This window comes from Heliangelus exortis, chromosome 1 (genome assembly GCF_036169615.1).
Source record: "Heliangelus exortis chromosome 1, bHelExo1.hap1, whole genome shotgun sequence".
NCBI lineage: Eukaryota > Metazoa > Chordata > Aves > Apodiformes > Trochilidae > Heliangelus > Heliangelus exortis.
Window position 1 is genome coordinate 158,878,151 of NC_092422.1, and position 16,104 is coordinate 158,894,254.

General features: G+C 39.3%; 1 long non-coding RNA gene across 9 annotated transcripts in view; it reads left to right on the forward strand.

Annotated features, from left to right (window-relative positions):
• LOC139791272 (uncharacterized) overlaps positions 1-16,104 on the forward strand; it is a 294,536-nt gene that overhangs the window by 215,456 nt on the left and 62,976 nt on the right. For 8 of the 9 annotated variants that reach the window (XR_011723849.1, XR_011723853.1, XR_011723852.1 and 5 more), the window contains one exon: positions 1,093-1,205. This is a non-coding gene — a long non-coding RNA (uncharacterized lncRNA). Of the gene's footprint in view, positions 1-1,092; positions 1,206-12,399; positions 12,469-16,104 lie in introns of all 9 variants that reach the window. The other variant, XR_011723850.1, reaches the window with a different exon arrangement.

Here is a 16,104-nt window from a genome sequence, read left to right on the forward strand (position 1 = left end):
CCAAAGAAGTTTACAGACCTGACAATGACTGAAATGGCCATGACTGCAAAGTGTCCTTTTTAACAAAAGTGGTCCCAGTTTTTTGTATTTTCCCTTTTGGTACTGGGATGCTTGGAGTAATTACCAACGTAGCAAACATTATTATCTTCATGACTGGATTTTGCAGCTCAGTGGCATAATGTTAAATGCACTGAACAGTTCTGGTATCACCCTTGAACAGTCCCAAGGGTGAAATTGGGATTGTTCCTAGACAAAGCAGATAGTGTAAAAGGTAGATGATTTTTTTCAACCATTTAATTTCTCACATTCAATGAAACAGGATTTCTTTGTTTCACATACTTTTTCTGGATCTTTTGGCAACTGAGAGAACAGTTGATGATAAAAACCAGAAAGTGTAAGTTACATAATTGTTGCAGAGATTGCTAGAATACTGTGTTCTTTCTACACAGTCTGATGTTGCTGTACAGTGGTGGAGATTCATTATTGCATTATGAACTCATATGGACTCTTACCTGCTATTGATAAAAATCGTGATCACATTATTCATGTATAAAAGCAAGGCCATGGAGATTAATTAGATTGACATTTTGGGTCGCTGCTTTGCGTGCTCACCAGATACAGCTACAAAAAGCTGAAGCTTTTTGGTTTTATTGAAGTATTCCAGTCAGTATGCAAGTGCATGAGCCATGTTGTTCATTAATACAAATGTGGCATTCTTCCATAAGGGAAAGGTTTTGAAATGGTCATAGTGAAAATCTGAGACTCAGAAATAGAAAAATTCCTGGTTTTTTAAGCAGTGGTTATATTTTGAACATCATACCACTGAAAACAGACAAAAAAAAAAAAAAAAAGTTCAGACTTACTCTTGGACATCATAAGTGCCATGGGTAAGAAGCTTATTTTAAAATTTTCTTCATTTAGATCCATCTTGTATGGAGTCCTTTGGTACTGGCTTCTGAGGAGCTGGGATGTTGTTTTTGACAGCTCAGTGGGATTTTCAGATATGTCAGTACTGAAGCTTGACAGTGCTTGTGTTCCTTGAGATGTAGAGAATAAAAGTAATTCTGAACATTTTTTTTTTCTTTATTTCAGATTCACTGATAACGAGCAAACCAGAGTCTGCTTACTGTTGTCTGTTCTGGATATGATGTCAAAGCAAACAAAGGAGACTTAGAAGTAGTGTGACTCAATAGAAAAGCATTTTGGTAAGTCACCTAACATACATGAAGAAGATGAGAAACTGATCTTTTGCTTGAACAATTTTTTTTTTTTTGCTCCTTAGTAGTTTTCAGTAAAAAATATTGCAAAAAAACATTGCAAAAAACATCGAAAAAAAACCCCAAAACAAAAACACCCAACATTTAAAACCATTGCTATAAATACAGCAGACTCTTCACATTTTGGAAAGTGTATTCTTTCAGAAGGCTAACAAATCAAAGCCAGTACCTACCTGCAAGGCATGCTTAGTAAGAACACCCTGCTGGCCACCAAACTGATGGCAAACCTCACAGTCCCTCACCCTTGGTTCTTCACTTTTGGTCAAGTGTAACCCAGTGCTCTTCCTATCTGTTCAGCTTCCACATTTTTTAGAGGCTATTAATCACCTTCTTGAATACTTAAAAGCTTGAGTCTTAATGTGTTAATTATATGTATATGGCTTTAATACTGTTCTTAAATTTACTGAAACTCTCACTCTAGCATGCACAGTTCTCTTATTCCTCAAGGACTGTTTAGTTGTGCTAATGTAGCTGAAAATATTGCTTGACTTTATAAACGCCTACTAATGTGTTTAAACAGGATTGAGAGGTCACAGTTTCTCTTCACACCATCGGCAATCAGTCCTGATCTGTATATTTACATACTTACTTTTATGTATATTACAGAATATCTGTGCAAGTGATTAAAAGGAAAAGCCATGTAGCTCTTTTGTGTCACTAGAAAGTAGGATATAGGTATGTCAGGGTATGTATGAACACATAGGTATCACCTAAAAATAAATTGCATATACATCTACAAGACAATTTCTGAAGAGAAAATAATTTTATACTGTAATGGGCTCCTGTTAAATTTTAATTATGTCACAAGTTTGAGAATTCTAACTGAAATAAAAGATAGTTTCTTACTGTAATGCCAGTGAGACACAGCATGTCCTTTCTGAAGCAAAATAACTCTAAGAATAATTTGAATAAATTCTTGCTTGTTCTTCAGCTCAGTAGAACCCTGTATCTACCTCCTCCTCCCCAGCTTTTTTTCCCTAAATTTTCTTACAGTCTTCTCCTTCAAGAACTTCTGTGCTTTCTTGGCGTTCTTTATCCCAGTTAGGCCAAAGTAATGAGTAGAAACTACAGACTTTCTCTTAATTATTCTGCTGATGTCTCTGTAAGTAAGGAACGATTATGTCTAGTGTCATACCACTGTTAAGGCATGGAGGTGTCTTCCTTCACTTTCCAGCCTCCTTGGTGTTGTTCAAGTCACACTGTTCCCTAACCAATTCTATTTGACATTGCATGTTCTCTGGACTGCACATGCTGTCCCTGTGTGTAGATGCTTTATCTGTTTAATTAGAGCCAGGGAAGAAATCTTGTGCCCCTCAAGGTAGTGCTTCTTGGCTCTAAAGTTGGAGGAAGGTACCTGACATCTACCATAATCTGGGATATGGTGAGAAAAGCTGAGGCTAACTATAGGGAGGGATTTCTGAAACCTTGGTGTATTTCTTACAGTGGGAAAAAGACATCCAAATGCATTTCCCATCTGCAAATGCAGAGCCTAGGACAGAATTGGAAACAGCTGTAGCCCCTGCCTTAGTGAGGTACAGTACAGCTATTTCTATTTCTCTGGGGATGCTATCCCAGCAAAACAGATTGGGAAACACCTGATCTAAGGTATTACTGTTTCATTTATGATGTTCCTCTGACACCTGTACATGAGCATTTACACTACCAGTGCCTCAAGAAAGGTCAGAGTTGGTTAAATAAATAACAGTGGAATTTTGTAAATGAGCAATTAAGTTTTGAAAGAAGCCTCTTTCCCTGTAGCTACTGACTTTTATCCTTCTTTGCATTACTTCACAGCTAAGACTCTGGAGTGAATTTAATTTGTCAGTTACAGAGTGTGGATTTGTTGTGGTATCATACATGACCTCCTCAAGCAGGGACAGAGCAGGCTGTAGGCTGGTAAGAGTAGGTACTCCATTTCCCTACAGTGGAACTGTACTGATTGAGGGTTTCTTCACAGTCTGTCACTTCACTCACTCACGTCCTTTCCTGCACCATTCCTTTGCTGTTTTCCTCTGGCACAAACCAGAACCTCTGCTGGTTCCTGGCACAAAAGTCTGTGGTCTCAGCACAGTATGTGCCTTCTGCAGTAGCTGATTTCTGTCTCTTTTCCAAGGTTTGATGTAGGTCCCATGACGTAATTCACCACAGACAGGAGAGTGGTAAACCTAACCTCTGACCCTGTAAATGCCAATCAACAAGTGGTAATGTCCCTTTATGTTGCAGTTTATCAGAAGGGATTCCAGGAGAGAAAAAGTTAAAAAAAGAATTCCTGTGAAATTCAGAATTACATTCATTTTTTTTTTTTTTTTTAAATGAGTTAATATTTACTGTAAAGTTCTTTTTTGTCTGCACACTGAACAAGGAAGGAAACAAAACATTTGAGTTCTCCCTGTAAGGCAGCTACTTTCTCTGTGCCTGTTTCTTTCCTCTGTTTAATTCCCAATACCCTAGAGACACAGTTTCCTCCCTTAACAAGGACTGTGACCTTAAAAATAGCTGGTTCCAAAATAAGCACAGAAAAAAAAACCCACTCCAATTGTTTCAGATATGTGGTAAGTAACCAAAACTGCATCCGTGCTAAGGCAGAAATACATAATCTTTTGGAGTTGCAACTGAGACTTTGTTTCTTTGACAGCATTCATTATTTTGTGTTCACACTGCATGCCTGCCTCTCTCTCTCTCCAAAGACATTTGTTTAAACTTAGGATGGCATTTGTAAGTAATTTGTAACTACTTTTACCACTCCTGCAAAATTTTTAGAGGGAATACCTTCACTTTGGACAAGATCCAGGCAGGACGCTAAACACCTGAGGAAGTGGTGATCCCAGGCTGGTTTTGTGATGTTCTCCTGATAGGTTCTTCTTGGGCTGGTAGACATCACAACTGGAAGAGTTGGTGATTTCTCAAACACAAAGGTTGTTCTGTCACTTTTTCTCACCGTTTTAAGTCTCCATTCTAATGTAACTACCTGAGGGGGGAGGCAGTCCAGCCTGGACCTCCCCTCTGCATGGAGGCTGTGGTATAACCCCATCCATAGGCTATCACTGCCACCACTCAGCTGAGGCAGAGTTGGCAGTTTATACAAAAGCTTTTTCCAGGAAAAGAAATGAGCATCAAAGAGATTTAATGGGGGCTGGAACCGAGGCCCCATCTATTGTGTTAATGGAAGGCTTGAGTCCATATGTTAAAGCTGTTCTTATGTTTCATTGAGGAACCCTTGGTCATATTTAACCAGTAAGGACAGAAGGACAGGAGAAAGAACATTCAGGTCTTCAAATTAAATCTCTGACAAACAAGTATTGCGGAGGAATATTTTTAGAGTCTGACCAATGCCCTTGCATGGAAAAGTTAGTAACATCTCACAAGTAACTCTCACTAGGCAGAATTATCTTTTGACTTCTTAGGAAGGCTTAAAACTGGTACAGGTTCAAGACTGGCAGTCTGTTGGGTCTTCAAACATGTTTCAAATCCTTCTCCCACAGACAGACACCAAGCAGCACCCACACAGAGTCACAAAGTGCAAGTATTCCTTTGGCTTTTTAAGGACTGAGTTCATGTGGCAGGTGGAAATTTTCTACCTCTTCTCACATGAGTATGACACCTGTATCTGAGTGTTATCACAGATATTTAGGCACTCAATTGCCTTCCTGTGAATATATTCTAAAATATTCATTTGTTTGGAAAACTGTATGTTACAGTGTTTTAAAGTCTCAGAATAGGACTATGAAACTTGATTAACAGCTTGGTCTTTAGGTGTAGTGTAAAGAGTAACAGCCAGAAAATGAGCAGGGGGAAATAGCAGAGCATTTTGTGTACTTCTCCATCTAAGATATTGTAGGGTTTGGGAAGATTTTTTAAACCATCGTGTTAGACTAATCCACAGGGAACTCATTTTGAAATTAAATATACCAAAGCATTTATGATTTAGAAAGAGGGAAAAAATAAAAGCCTTAAAAAATATCTTGTGTTTGATCTATTTGTTGCTATGAAAATATTGACAGAAGGCAGAAGAATGGCCTTCATTTAGCTTATTATTGTTGGCTTGCTGTAATGCTTTCTTATTACGGGCAAACTCCCATTAAGATGTGAGATTAACTCTTTCACAGTTGCAAAGGAATAAAAGATGGAAACTTTGAAATACAAACCTCCTGTGAACAGAAATTCTAAACTAGGTAATCTGTATGTGATTCCTACTCAGTAATATGTGATGTTGGAGAGGGAAGCTTTTGGAAGTAAAAAATATATGAAAACTCGTTTGTTCAGAATTTATGTGTTAATGTATCTTCAGAAAGGAGCCTCACATGTATAATCAGAAAAATGGTGTTAATTACACAGGTCTAAATTTTTTTAAAAAAATACGTACTTTGGGGGACAGGGAGAAGAGCTTAAACATCTTATAAACCCTGAGCGTGCATGAGTAAAATAAGGATCTGCCTTTGCTGAAGTGTTAACTACAGATACAACTCAAGTGTAGCTTCATTCACCCACAAAATCCTCTGGTCTTGTGGAGTGGTGCTTTTCACTGGAGTCAGCTGGTCCTTAGGGAACCTGTTCTGAAGAGTGAGTGCTACTGATGTTGAAACTGGTAATGCAGAAGTGGTGAGAGTCTGCAATCTTGAGTTACCACAGTGCATCGGGTGCCAATCCAGGCATACTATGCAGATAATCAAAGTGTCCTGCTAGCCCAAGTGCTGCTTTTTGGTGTAGTCACAGTCACACAAGTGAGAACTAGGTTGAAGCCCATGCCAGAACTTCATCTTTACAGGAGGTACCCAAATGAGGTCTGGGTCAAGGTGCTGCCTGGATGTGGCAGTAGAAAGGATCAGCTTCTAAAGAAGATAAACCAGTCTTTTGCAAAGGCCATGTTGCAGTGGCTGTGCTGCTAATGCTACCTGTGCTCATTTGTTTGAAGCCTGCTTAGGTAGCTGTAAACTCATTAAAGTTGGCAGGAGAATCATTACTTGACTCTGGGTTAGTAATGTGCTGCCTAATGTTGCAGAGGAGGCACCCCTGAAGTTGAAGCTTTCGTCACTTTGCAGAGAGACAGATGTTACTGGTACCAGTCCAGAATTCCTAAACGAAATTGCAAATTCAAACTATTTCTTCTATTAAATTCCCGTTCAATTAGCATTAATAATGAAACTAATTGTATTGTTATTACTGCAGTACCTGGGGAAACCTTTTGGTCAGAATGTCATATGAACAGGAATGTCTGTTGGGATATTTAATTTCATCTCCCTTGACAATGTGTGATTGTTCTCTTTTGTACATTTTCTGTTAACTGTTAGGGGTCTGAATAACTTTGTGGAATAGCTAGAAGTCATTTCAGGCAAGAATTAAGCACACAGAAGTCTCTACCTGAAGAACACCAACATACAAGCAGAATATAAGATTCAGCAATTCACTCCAGTGAACCAAGATGTTCACAGTTTTCTTTCCTGAATTTCCCACCAGGCCCCAGTTATTTGTACTGACCTATACACTTCCATGTCTCTGTAATTAAGAGTAAACCTTACAATTGCTACTTACCCTGCAAGGGCCTGATCCTACAAAGACATACCTCATTTGGGCCATCTTTGTAGTCTTGTTTGAAGACTGTGTGCTCAGATGTACAGGATCTACTCTCCCATGGCACTTCACCAGCCTTTCATCACTACCTCACATCAGATTTTAACTGATGCCTCAGTCTCAGTAGATACAGAGCTCTTAGCATTTAAGACCATAGACTGTGCATTGTGTTATGCTTATTTTGTTGGAGTCCAATTAAGAGGCACAGGTTTTGATCAGTTTACCATGGGGACACAGAAGGAAGCTTTGGGTGTAGGAGGTATTGGTAATAAAGCTTATAATAAGCAGCAAGCTTGTGTTTGGAGTTGTGGACCAGGAATACCACCTCCATGCAAAATTCATGCAGTGTGCAGGGTTCTCCTTTTTTTTTTTTCCCTTGGCTTCTTTTCGTGTCATATTATTTTGTGTCTTTGGAGTTGTGGGGTGGATTTCTTTGTCTCAGAAGTCTGCTGTACTTAAAATATAGGGGGACATGGTTTTATTAAAACAATTATTTTAGTTGTCACGGCAACTGGTCTTACATAAATGATGAAGAGTAGAGGAATGTATATAAAGAGATACATTAGGTCGTAATGGTAAGTCTAGTTCTTTTTAAACTAACAGGAAAACACTCCGGGGTTTGATGTTGCTCTAGTTCATTTTATTGCAGATGATTTTTACAACTTTAGTATTATCCAGGTTCACAGTCAAAAACCACAGCACTTATATGCTCACAGCTGTATCAGTTTGAGTCTCTCTCATCTGTATAGCTATTAAGCTCCTCCATTAGGAAACAGATTTGCCAAAACCAGATGCAGAACTATATAATAAAAAGCCAGATGTGATACTTCGTGATTCCCCACAAAATATTTTTCTGCCTTTCTTTTCCATAACTTCATTCAGATAGGCAGAACCTACAGCATTAGGAAAAATGCTGCAGTGCCCCTGAGGTGCTCTGATTAACTATTTAATACAAGCAGATAATTTTCTTCCAGCTTTGCTATGTTAAAGAGTAATTGAAGACATGGGGGCACAGAGGATATTATTCTCGGATCAGCATATATAACTTACAACATTTACAAACAGTTAAGAAATTGTTTACAAAGAAGTGGAACCACACAGACCAAAACTGTGCTGATGAAATTTAAGATTTTTTCTATTTTGCTAGTAATCTAACAATAGAATCAAAATTAAACAATACTTATGTTGCTTTACAGCTCAAAAAGTTTACAGCACTTGAGAAAAAATGTGTCAAAGAAACATTCCATCATTAACATGCTGAGTCTTTCATCCCAACTACCTGATTTTCAGTATGATTTCTAAACCTTTCTTCCCATTTTTGCTAGTTATTTTTTAACCTTTAGTCTCATCTGTCAGTAATCCGTGAGATTACTTTTCCTTTTCTGTTTCACCTTTCTCTTTTCTCTTCTTATAGTCCTTTACTCTTCTTTTGTTTCCTACATGCCAAAATTAATTTTCGCTTTTCTCCTTACAACTGTATGCACTGCATGTAGATTCTCCCGTTTTCAGTGCTTGTAAGAAAAGCCCTGTCAAAATACAAAATATTGCAATTTAAGGGATAGAAACAACCTCTCTTTCATTCCCTCCTGATTGTTGAAAGTTAAGACTTGGTAGCTTTGGTGATTCTAGAAAAGGGGCTGTGACACAGCCTGTGGGGATGGCACTGCATAACTTCTAGAAATCATCATGAGTAGATGCAACAACAGCAGTGGGCAGGGGCTCTGCCATCCACCCATGGATACCTCACTTAAGGCAAGTTAAAAGTTTAATGACACTGTGCCTCAAACATAGCACCCTAATGTTTTTATTTAAATTAATGTTGAACAGGAGGGTGTATAGAATTCTGCTTTTTCAAATGTCAGCAGGTGAAACTCAGTGTATTCTTCCCAGGAGCTCACGCAAACATTTTTTTTTCGTAGTCTTTGTCTCCCTGTGTTTAAATTTGCAGCTGTTGGATTCTGCTTTGAGTTTCAAGTTCAAAGGCACCCAGACATTCTTTGTGAAATATCACAGAAACCACTGAGGTTCACCTGGCTTTGCGAGGAAATCTTGTCAAACCACGAGTTTCCCACACTTCCAGTGTGAAAACTTGTATAAAATCAGGGCTTTCTTCCAGCTCAGCCTGGAGATAGCTTAACTCTGAAGGACCACAGCCCTTAGGGAACTTCTTCATAGGAGCTTTAGACTGTTTTCAAGTAACAGAACTCAGAATTTTTTCCACAATTCTAGGGTTTTGTAACAAAAGCAAAAGACAACTGTAGTCAGCATTGGTTTTAAATCGGTGATTTTAGAGATGGATCCTAACCTTTGAACATAGTGTCTGTGTAGTCAGCTTGCCAGGCATCTGGATTTTGGCAGGTTTGTTCAAGTTTTGAAGAGCTGTCCCACCTGTTGTCAGCAGCAGTGCAGCAGATTGCTAACCCCACTGCAAAGATACAGGATGCTGCAGAATATGTCTTGGAGAAATAACATCTCCCATAAAATACAGAGGGCTTTACGGTGTTGTAAGAGACAGCCTCTGTATGAGCAGTGGAGGAGGTCATGTAGCAGCTGGACTCCCCAGGCACATCTATCTCACAGTAGCACAGTCTGAAGTGGGACCTCCATCATGTCTTAACAGCATCACACATGTGTCCCAGGCTGCCCTGGCTCTGCCAAGGCTACAGCCTGTGGTAATAATTCTCCTCCTGTCCTTTTACATATATTAGAGGTCTAGGTGGCCCGAACTAATAACCTCTCACTTTTTCTGTCTCTTGCTTGTGAGGGAATGGTCAGTGTGTAGCTTGGAAATTTCTCACGTGTAGAAGCTTAGAGACATACAGTGTTATGGCAAACACAGTATCACAGTGATGTAACCTATAGCCTAAAGTCTTCCTTTTTCTATGAACATTTTACTCTGCTCTCTCTGGGTGCTCAGTGTAGTTTTCATTTATCATAGTCAGGCGTATCATCCTTCTTCTATTTACCACCAAAAGATAAGGTTTCAAAACAAGCTTCTTCGGGCTGTTTTTCCAGGTAGCTGGTTCATTTTGCCACATGCACTCTAGGAAGGGTTACCTGACTTCGGTTTTTGAAAGCCAACCTTTTCTTCCCATTCAGTTGCCTGTTGCATGACCTGGTTCATAGAATTTCAAGTATCATCATCACACAGGAGTGCAAGTTTTCCTAAGAAAGGAGAAGTGGGAACAGATATGCATTGCTTTAGCCTAATCTCTAATATCATGGTATCTATGTAATGTCTGTATTTTCACCATGGCTATATAATTGTTCCTTACCTTTTTTAATGGTTTTAGCTCTTTATTACAAGTCAGAATCAGAGATCCATTGCAATTAGTAATAATTATTTTTTCCTTATGTAGTTCCAAGGACGTTTTTTTCATCTATACCCCCCTTTCAAGTATAACATTAGCCCAGCCTTTTTGTGTCATTGAAAAAATGCAAGCAAAATGCCATCAGTCATTTTTCATTTATAGGAGAGTAACAAAAATATAGGGAAATTTTGTTAAAAATTGTATGTTTGGGTTTTGGGTTTGGTTTTGGTTTTGGTTTTGTTTGCTTTTTCTCCTCAGGGAGCAATGTAAAAATGTCTGAATCTTTAAACGTGAAATTTGGCAGGTACCTAAATCTTTAATGAGTAGGATGTGCTTTGCAGTTTTTTCTAAAGATTTACATATTTGTTTCTTAGGATACATCAGTTGCTAATACTTCTAGGAGCAGTCTGGTGGGCATGCAATTAAAAATAAAAAAGGAATGTGCTTATTGATTCAAGGCTTGTCCTTAGCTTAATTCACATTAAATAGTTAAATTTGGATGACAAGTTATCTGCAAAGATGAAGTTAGGCTCCCTTCTTATGACTGTTGCTTTGCTGATTTTGTTGCAAGTGCTTTAAAAGCTGTGCTGAAGACTCTAAGGTTTCTGGAGCTGTAATAGAAAACATTAGTGTCTGGACTTTCAAGGGGAGAATGTGGTTAAGATTATAGCAATTGATTTGCTGTCAATGGGTGGTCGTGAGTCCATATGGCACACAGTAGGCAGGGGCACAGAAGAGCCTTTGCTCAGATAGGTGACGAGCTGCACTTGCCAAAGTGAAAGTATCAGAAAAGGGCCCTCTCAGGCTATATTTTGCCTTCTCGGGGGTAAAATACCATCAGGTTGCTTCTCAGTGTCGCTTTGTTTTAACTTTGCTACAAAACATGATAAAAAATTCGCTTAAAAGCTCGGCCGTCACAATACTCCGTGCTCCTTTTGGCTCCTCGGGTCGCTTCTTTTCATCCAGTGCATTTTCATTGTTCTGTGAGGCTTTTGATGAGACAGTTACAAAATGTCTGCCTCACTCTGACCGCCATTTTGTAGCCTGATTGTTGGATAATGAACACTGTGAGAAATAGAAAATAAACAGCGTGGCATGGAGGAGATTTCAAAAGGAGTATAAAATCTGCATGTTTTATTTAGACGCTTAATTGTTGCCGACTGGCTGCATTTAAACAAGCGACTTCACAGTGTCTGGAAGAAAACCAGCTCCCGAATTTGAGGAGCTGACCTTGGGTAGATGCCATCAACTGTTCTTTTCTATTGGCACGATCGTGTTGCTGGCAGAGTCTCCCCGTAGCTTTATTTGCTCTCTCAGCTCTGATTCAGAACCTGCTTGCACTATACTGGGCCACCAAATTACACCATTTATCCCAAATATTATTTGCAGCCCCTTCGATACCCAAGATTTCATCTGGAATATATAGGATATTTAAAAATAAGAACCTTCAAAATAGTTTATGATTAAGCTGTTCCCATAGAGCAACACATAATGTTGTTCAGAAAAAAAAGAGGGGGAGGCTGCAAGTTTGCTGAAAGCAAGCTAAAAATGCACAACGGGAGTTGAAAGGACACTATGGAGTTGTTACAATGGTCCTATGGATACAGTACTCACTGTGTGAAGAGTGAAGTTAGTGGCATTTACTTCTTTTCTTTAGGAAAAACTCCAGTTTGTGTGTATAACGAGGGCAAGGGGGGATGGGGAAGGACGCTTTACATTCACAGTAGGGTGCAGCTTCAAAGCTGTTTAAAATTCTGCCATATCTTCATGATAATAGTTAATCCTAGTATCAGAACAGTACTTCTATTTTTAAAATGCAATCAATCAATCATTTTAATACATTGCGCCCTTCCTTAGTGCCAAACACCTAGAAAACAGTGTATACGGCAGTAAAAATAAAGCATCTGAAAATCCTGTAGAGGTTCATTCTGCCTTTCTTTATCACCCATACATACCCAGAAAAATCTCAAAACTGCAAGAAAAACCTGGAACTGTATAACAGGGAGTAAGTCCTCAAAAGAAGACCCATTGCCAGGTTGGGTTTGCTGTTATGGACTGAGTGAAGAGGGACAGTGAAATTGCCATGCCTGACTGACGTTCTCTAGAAATACAGCATGTGCTGGTTTGTTCTTGGGTTTTCTTGGGGTTTGGTTTTGGTGTTGGAGGCAGGAGCTGCTTACAGATTCTTGACTTTCTTTTAAAAGGATTGCACTGAAAATTGCTTCTTTCTGTTTTCTTCTCAGGACAGCTTCCACAGTTTCCATGCCCTTTCAGAGAGCTGCTCATGTAGATAGATGTAAGAGAGGCTGCAGGTAATTCAAGTTCATTTCCTGTCTATGCTTCAGTGATTCACACAAAAGCTCTAAAGGGTCTTGTACATGTGCTCTTCACTTGCAAAATAAGAATTAATGCTTCCTTATCACTTGTGCTTGCTTATAAATTACTTTGAAGTTCCTTCGATGTGCTGCAAATATACCCATCAGTGTTGTTAGTGATAAAAATGCAAACTGCATGGCTGAGGCATGTTAACAGTGTTACAAACTGGGCCAATTTTTAACACAACTTGAACTTCAAAGTATCAGCACTGTATTCCAGCAAATAACCAACTGCCGTGAGAGCATGCTTCTATAATTATATTACTTATATCTTCACTTCCATCTGTGTTTTCTACTAAGTGAGCTTTCTCTTGGGTTACTCATTTTGTGAAACTGGCCTTTACCTATTGTACTGGTCAAAGGCTTTGGTTTCTTTTAAAGAATCAGCAAGAAACAACCATATTTTCAGTTGTCAAATTGGTAGAACCATTGCATTGGGCCAGAAATTCCCCAAATCATCTCATATGAATTATGAATTAATTTCAAATATTTTTGCCCTAACAATAAATAAAAGTAGAAGTTTTGAAATAATTTTTTTTAGTTGAACAGTAGCCTTCACAAATAGGTATTTGCATAACAAAAAATAATTCAATGCAAAGCAAGTTTAGTTGAAGTCCAATACAAATAATCTGGACTCAGATCATAGGTTACAGACACAAGACATCTGGATTTTCAGTCAGTTCTCTGAAAATGTAACTTGGAGTTAATAAGGTTTGCTTTCCTCTTAGAGAAAAACATTTTTTACTCAGTGTTTTAAATCTAGGCTCCTTGGGGGATTAATCAGTGTTTTTCCATTAATTCAAAATACCACGTTGGAACTGCAAGGCAACTTATGACAGTACTTCCTAGTGTTATGCATTCATAACTGTAATAGTATATTTTTGTGATTTTTAAGTATAAATACATCCTTCCCAGGGACAGCTGCCACAGCAAGCAGAATACAGACATTCATGGCAAGACTTCTTTAACATGTTTACTGCTTTGATAAGCTGTGTCTTAAGCAATATCTCAAAGGATTTTTTTTTTTCAAAGTAGCAAAAATGAGGGCTTATATGTAATTGTGTTTGTCTGATCCTCTAGATCCCTTCCCATTACACATTTCATTTTAACAGGCAGCACGTTCCGCTTCTTCCTTGAGATGTGTCTGTGTTGCTGACATCTGGAAAGCAGCCACACGGGGTTCCACACATAGTTTTTGGAAACACCATTTGCTGGTGGAACAATCCAGAGCAGACACCTCTTTTGGCAGAACTCTATTGCCATCTATTTTTAGTTGAACTCTCGCACATCAGATTAATGTGTGTGAGCCACAAGAATGTGGCTTTTAGACAGATGCTCCAAGAAGAAAGGGAGGCTTCTGCATGTGGTAGATGAAGTGCTTGGGGGTGAGTTGTCTGCATGTACCTTCTGTGACCTGCCTCAGTTCCATTAGTTTAATGTCACAAACTGTATTCAGAGTTGACAAAGAAACTGAAAGGAATGTGAGACTTCCACTATCCCTTTGGTTATCCTCACAGCACATGGGAACATATAATGAACTTTGGAGGACAATGCTGGCCAGAATACTTCAATTTTAGTATAGCAGACACGATGTACTCCCCCAGCAGAGCACACATATGAACAATGCATTCTGCAAGTGAATAGATTAATAATTCTCTTTTGGGATTTCTCAGCTGAGGTCTGCAGCTTTCCAAGGATTTTAAGAAAGACTATTCAGTATTGTTCTGCCCAAAGGCTGGGAAAGGACTAGAGTTTCCCTAAACACAGCAGAGAGGATGAAAAACTGTAGATTCTGTGCAGAATTTTGCGTTCTCTTTTCCTGTACAAAACTGCCTTTATCAGAGGTTTGTTGAAGCAGTTTGTTTTAAGTGATGTTGGTACCCATCCTTTTGTAACTTGCTGCACATTTATATGGCTGATAACTTTATATGGTTATAGTTCATTATACTTAAATACCTATGGCATAAATTAAAGACTTGGTAGAGTATGTTGTTACTGTATGTTCTGAAATTCATCTTATAGTCCCATGAGTTGCTTCTTTGAATGGCAGAGGACTCACTATCAAGCATCTCATTATTTTCTGAGCCTTTTCTGAAAAGAAGATGATATATATAGGAAGTGTATATTTGAGTGCATGGCACTCAAAAACTTAAGTTGCATTTGAGTATATGAAGTGTTCGTGCAAGCTGCATCATATATTTACCACGCAGTTGGTTTAAGCTCCAAAAAACATGAAGAACCCCCATGAAAAATCTTTTTTTTTTTTTTTTTTTTTTGTGAAGATACTTGGGTGTATTGGGCACTCCAAAGGACTTTACAGATCAGCAGTGGCTAGGAGGGTACGCTAGTACCAGCTGAATAGCCAGTTTTTGTTCCTTCCCTTGGTTAATGTCAAAGGGTCAGAAACATACAAAATAGTTGGATGGCTGGACCCAGAGAGTTTTAGTCAATGGTTCAGTGTCCAGGTCGTGGCAAGTGGTAAGTGGTGTTTCCTCAGGAGTCAGTTTTGGGAACAGTGCTCTGTAACATCTTTGTTGGAGTCACAGACAATTGGATAGGGTGTATCCTCAGCAAGTTTGCTGGTGATACCAAGCTGTGTGATGAGAGGTGGGCCCATGCCAACCTCATGAAGTTAAACATGGCCAAGTGTAAGGTCCTGCACCTGGGTCAATATAACCCCATGCACAGCTACAGGCTTTGGGGAGAATGGATAGAGAACAGCTCTAAGAAAAAGACTTGGGAGTGGTAGTGTATGAGAAGCTCAACGTGAGCCACTAGTGTGTGCTCAGAGCCCAGGAGACCAACCTCACCCCGGGCTGCATCGTTCTGCCCCTTTACTCTGCTCTTGGGAGACTGCACCTGGAATATTGTGTACAGCTCTGATGCCCCCAGCACAGGAAAGAGACAGACCTGTATCCTATGATCCTATGTTGGAGATGGTCCAGAAAGGGACAGAAAGATGATCAAAGGACTGGATTACCTCTGCTATGAAGACAGGCTGAGAGTTGGGGCTATTCAGCCCAGAGGAGAGAAGGCCCTGGGGAGAACTTACAGTGGCATTCCAGTACGTGGAGGGAGCCTACAGGAAAGCTTTTCATTTGGGGCTTTTCACCAGAGAGGGTAGTGACAGGACAAGGGGTAATGTTTTTAAACTGAAAGAGAGTGGATTTACATTCGCTATTAGGAAGAAATTCTTCACCATGAGGGTAGTAAGATAATGGAATAGGTTGCCAAGGGAGGATGTTGATGTCCCCTCCCTGTAGGTGTTTGAGGATGTGTTGGATGAGACCTTGTGCACCCTGCTCTGGTGGGAGGTGTCCCTGCCCATGGCAGGGGGTTGGATGATCTTGATGACCTTTAAGGTCCCTTCCATCCCCAACCATTCTATGATTCTATGAAAACTGCCCAGTTGCACTGCAGTGCCCAGGCTTCCAGAAGCAATAAGGCTTGCCAGCATTCATCATCATCTGTGTTAGGCTTCTTGTGGTGATGAATTTTTTTGTGTGTCTATTTTGTGTGATTATTCCTTCTTTGATATTTCTTTATCAGAGTCATCCATTGAAATTATTTCAG